The sequence below is a fragment of the Erinaceus europaeus genome, chromosome 5, assembly GCF_950295315.1.
Source record: "Erinaceus europaeus chromosome 5, mEriEur2.1, whole genome shotgun sequence".
In the NCBI taxonomy this organism is placed as follows: domain Eukaryota; kingdom Metazoa; phylum Chordata; class Mammalia; order Eulipotyphla; family Erinaceidae; genus Erinaceus; species Erinaceus europaeus.
In genome coordinates this window covers 24,495,142-24,500,509 of record NC_080166.1, presented here as the reverse complement: position 1 = coordinate 24,500,509, position 5,368 = coordinate 24,495,142, and the positions used below count along the sequence as shown (strand labels likewise).

The 5,368-nt window shown below is 38.2% G+C and overlaps 1 pseudogene; it reads left to right on the top strand.

The window, feature by feature from the left end:
* The first annotated feature begins 2,198 nt into the window (after positions 1-2,198).
* On the top strand, positions 2,199-4,204 carry LOC103118676 (large ribosomal subunit protein eL29-like; annotated as a pseudogene).
* The last annotated feature ends 1,164 nt before the right edge of the window (positions 4,205-5,368 follow it).

Sequence of the window (5,368 nt, the reverse complement as noted above, 5' to 3'; positions counted from 1 at the left end):
TACAGAAGCCAGACCTTCTACCTTCTGCATCCCTCAACGACCCTGAGTCCATGCTCCCAGAGGGATAGAGAATGGGAAAGCTATCAGGGGAGGGGGTGGGTTATGGGGATTGGGTGTTGGGAATTGTGTGGAGTTGTACCCCTCCTACCTTATGCTTTTGTTCACTAATCCTTTCTTAAATTAAAAATTAAAAAAAAAAAAAAGAAGAAACTGTTCTCCATTTATGCTATATCCTACTAATATACCGAGAATGATTTTTTTCTTCTAAAATTGAATGATAGATTCCAATATTAAAAAAAATTATAGCAAGACATTTTAAACACTTAAAAAAATCCCCTTTTCTTTCTTTTTATCATAAACCATTTTCTAAAACTGTTTTCTTCTGGGCCAGGTGGCACACCTGGTTGAGTGCACGTTACAAGGCACAGAGACCCAGGTATGAGCCCCCGGCCCCTTCGTGCAGGGAGAAAGTTTCACAACTGGTGAAGCAGTGCTGCAGCTGTCTCTTTGCCTCTCACCCTCTCTATCTCCCCTCTCCTCTCAATTTCTGGCTTTCTCTATCCAATAAATAAAGTTACTAAAAAAAATTTAAAAGAATGTCTTATAAAAACCCAATTTTCTTCTGAATGTATTCTCCTTTTTGATAAGATCTCCTTAAACATCTAGCACTCAAATTTTTTTTTCTTATCCTAAACATATTATGAGTCTGTGATTAAAGTGAGATCATCAAATTCCCTACATAGTCAGTATTCATGCTAATAGAGTCTAAGAACAAATTTGCATTTTTCACTATATACAAAAGAATTATATAAAAGCTGCAGTCACCTAGAACTCATATATCTTTCTCACAAATACTGGAGAAAAGACTTATTTTCCATATGATTCTGTGAATATTTCTAGGGACTAAGCATGATATTTTACTTTTTTTTTTTCCTGTTGCATTCCACCTAATTTGCAGTGGTCCATCAAACTCATCAATATTCTTTCACAGCCTGATTCTGTCATCTTATATACTACTAATATGTGCTAAATTAGTTTCACCTTCAAATCCATTCATCATGCCATCTCTGCTCCAGGAACTACTTTAAATGTTAAACAGGGATAGACTCTGTTAGTACAGGTTAAACACCTTTCTATAGATTGACATCAATCTGTTTATCATCAGTCTGAGGTTCAATGTTCCAACAAGTTGTGGATCCACTAACTGTATACACATTTTCTCTGCATTCAGTTTTTTCTACAATTTTCATGAGACATTTTACTGTGCATATTTTGTTATACTTTATCAAGTGTATTATTTGATCAACATGCATCAGGACTGTTTCTTTGTTTTCTATTTATCATGTAAATTGTATTACATTATTTTGGTAAAAGTTTAATTTTTTTTTATAGAGGGAAAGAAAGACACAGAGAAAAAGAGAGATTCCAAACATCACTGCTCCATTATTGTGGGGCTTCCTCTCTACAGGTGCTTTCATATGGGGCTCGATGGGGCTCGAACCTGAGTACTTGCACCTGGTGACATACGCACGCTACTGGGTCAGCCACCAATACAAGCTGCCTCCTGTATTACTTTTACATGTGGAGACAAGTATACTAAAGATCATGCACGTGAATATAGATATCAGGTTGTATGACAAAAAATAGTTTCTACATTTTAAAATAAAGCATCATGACTGTTTCTGTTGCAATGTTTGTGAGGATTGTCAGGACAATGGAAGACACTATAACCTAAGCAGAACTGTACAATGATGTTAAGTTACTTTAAATTTGTTTCTCAGATGATTAATTTCTTATCACATTAAAAGTTTGTGAGGGTATTATTAGTGGCACACCTAGTAAAGTATCAACATTCAAAGACCTGGGTTCAAGCCTTCATCCCCACCTGTAGGCAAGAGCTTCTCTAGCAGTGAAGCGGTACTGTAGGTGTTACACTTTCTCTCTCCCTTTCTGTCTCCTACTCTCCACTCAGGTCCTCTCTGTCTCTAGCTAAAACAAACAAAAAAATTAATCAGTAAAATCAAATATTAAAAAAAGTTCATAATAGATAATAAGCACAGACAATAGTAAAATGTCCACCTAATTATGGACTAAGTTGAGTTGAATTATTTCTTACACATGGGAACTTATAGAAAGACATGCCTCTAGTCTTTGTCCAATTCCAGCTCGTGGAGCAAGCTATAGCCTTCGGTGCAGACATGGCCAAGTTTAAGAATCACATCCCTATGAACGGAAAGGTCTCACCCAAGTAATGAAGCTGAAGGGTTGACATTCCACACCTGAAGTCTCTGGACACAGTCTGAGCTGAAGCATGTTGAGGTGGCAATCGTTGTGTTGATTAGGTTGCGATCGGCAGATGCAATATTATTTGATATGGATTGGGAGAGGCATGCAGGAAAGTAGGCCCTATCCTAAGGTTCCAGGACTGGGAGAAATATAGGCTCTATAGTGGAGATGTGAGGTTCCTGCTGTCTTAGGGTTCAAAAAGACAATCGATAGTTAATGTTATCATCACATTATTTGGTAATTAGTTTAACTTTGAAAAGTCCTTTTGTTAGGGTTTGCTGTATAGTACCCAGTATCTTATATAGCAGTGCCACTGGTTGTTTCTGATCTACTTGGTCTAGGCTTTTGAGAGTCCGCATATCAAATACACAGCCTATATATTAAAAAGACTCTGTGTGTTTTAAAAACTTTGAGACATACAATTAGTTTTCCCCCTCTCATTTAATTAACTAGTGATTTATATGACTACGTTTTACTAGGAGTGTACATAAACACCATTCCCACCACCAAAAGACTGTGTCCCATCCCACCCACCCACCCCCAACTGGCCCAGGAAGCAGCATGTCCACCCTCCCCCTCACCACAGGGTTTTTACTTTGGTGCCCTACTTTCTATTTAGTCAGATCCTGCTTTTAGTTTCCCTTTCAGATCTTCTCTCTCAACTTCTGTTTGATGAGTGGGATCATTCCATACTCATCTTTATCTTTCTGACTTAGCTCACTTAACATAATTCCTTCTAGCACTGTCCAAGATGTTTCATAGTATTCTCTAATTCCATCCCAAGTGGATCACTTTCTAACAAAGTCCCAAAACCTAGATATAGACCAGCTTCTATGAGAGAGAGCATATGTTCACATGTATCCATAAACTAGTGCAAAATATATACCTGAAAGCAGAAGTACACTAGAGTTTGCAGTGAGTACCCCCCCCCCAACACTTCCTCTCCACTATTCCAACCTTTGGGTCCATGATTGCTCAACAATTTGTTTGGCTTTGTATGTTAACTCTCTTTTCAGCCACCAGGTTCCAGATGCCATCAGGATGTAGGCCAGGCTTCCCTGGACTGAAGACCCCACCAATGTGTCCTGGAGCTCCGCTTCCCCAGAGACCCACTCTACTAGAGAAAGAGAGAGGCATACTGGGAGTATGGACCTACCAGTCAACACCCATCAGCGGGGAAGCAATTACAGAAGCCAGACCTTCCATCTTCTGCAACCCACAATGACCTTGGGTCCATGCTCCCAGAGGGATAGAGAATGGGAAAGCTATAAGGGGAGGGGATGGGATATGGAGATTGGGTGGTGGGAATTGTGTGGAGTTGTACCCCTCCTACCCTATGGCTTTTTAATTTTTCCTTTCTTAAATAAAAAATTATATATATATAATTATATATTATATATATATAATATATAATATATATATATCACATCCCTGCACAACTGGTCCTAGAAATGGCACAGAAATGGCACCAAGAAACTTTGATGGTAAAGATACGAATCTCTGAAGGGGGTAGACCCCAAGTTCCTGAGGAACATGCGGTTTGCCAAGAAGCAGAACAAGAAAGGTCTGAAGAAGATGCAGGCCAATAATGCCAAGGCCATAAGTTCACCAGTCCAGGCTGTCAAGGGGTTGGCAAAGCCAAGCAGGCCAAGACCAACATCCCAAAGGGCAGCAGCGGCAAGCTCAAGCTACTGGCCTACATTGCTCACCCCAGGCTTGGGAAATGTGTCCGTGTCTACATGCCCAGGGGTCTCAGGCGTAAAGACAAGGCTGAGACCAAGGCCGAGGCCAAGGCCCAGGCTCCAGCTCCAGCTCAGCTGCCAGAGTCGCCCAAGCCCCCAAGTCTGCAAAGCAGAGGCCCCTTTCTGCCAGTGTGAGGACAGTGGACTGGTGTCCTCCTGTACTGTTTGTACTATAAACCTCACACACACACACACACACACACACACACACACACACACACACAAAGGATGAAAGAAAGAAAAAAGAAACCTGACTTTAGAGAGCTAGACTCAAATTGTTTGCTCCAACAACACATATTTAAAATACTCAACATATTTATATGAGCAGAATAAATTATTGGATATCTATTGGTATTTAGCTGAATCTAGGAGAAAATCAATTTTCTGCTTTATTAAAATGATTAAGAAAATGCTTATACTTTTCATATTTCTCAGTTAAAAAGGACATTTTAGAACTAAAAAGAGAATGCAAAAAACTGAATCACAATAATGTTCAATCTAGGAGGTGGTTTAGTAAACAGAGCACTGGACTCTAAGACAAGGGATCCTGAGTTCAAACCCAGGACACACATGTGCTAAAATGTTTACCTCTTTTTTTTTTTTTTCTCATTAGTAAGTGGAGAAAAATTAGTAAGATAATTAGTCTGTCTCTAAGACTTTGAGAGAACTCTGATGGTTATTATTGGAGGATGGGAACACAGAAATTTGGTAGTGGGTGTAGTGTGGAAATATGCCCTTTATAATCTTGAAAATCACTAATAAAATTATTTTTAAAAATGATTTTGATGAATTTAGTCTGGTAGTGTGCCAGATTCTATGTTAATAGATCAACATGTTTTGTGAAGATAATTTTTGTTCTAAGAGATGGAAAAAAAGAAGGAATCATTTTAAAGAGAAAAATCAAGAAATGAGCCAATTAAAATATGAAGAGGCAAGCTAATTGGAATATAAGACTCCAACGGTTTAAAAGGTAAGCAATCTAGAAAATCTCCTTGTCACTTCCAAATGAACTTTTAATCTCTTTTTCATGTACTAACGATCTTTCCAACATTCTCTTTTACTTAAGAGCCATAGGTAATACTCAGTACTCTTCTACATGTCTCATTATCCCAGCTACCCTCATGACATGATGTATTGTTCAATTTTGGTTTTAGTTTTAGCACTTGTTCATTTGGCTTGCCACAAATTAATCAGAATGTAGTAATTATCACATAGACTGAGTATCACTAATATACTTAAATATGTCTGAAGGAATGAAAGTATACAGAGTATAAAATTAATTTTGAAATGGTAAAAATAAAAGTTAAATTGTTAAATGTAATACCTACTCATTCCTGTGT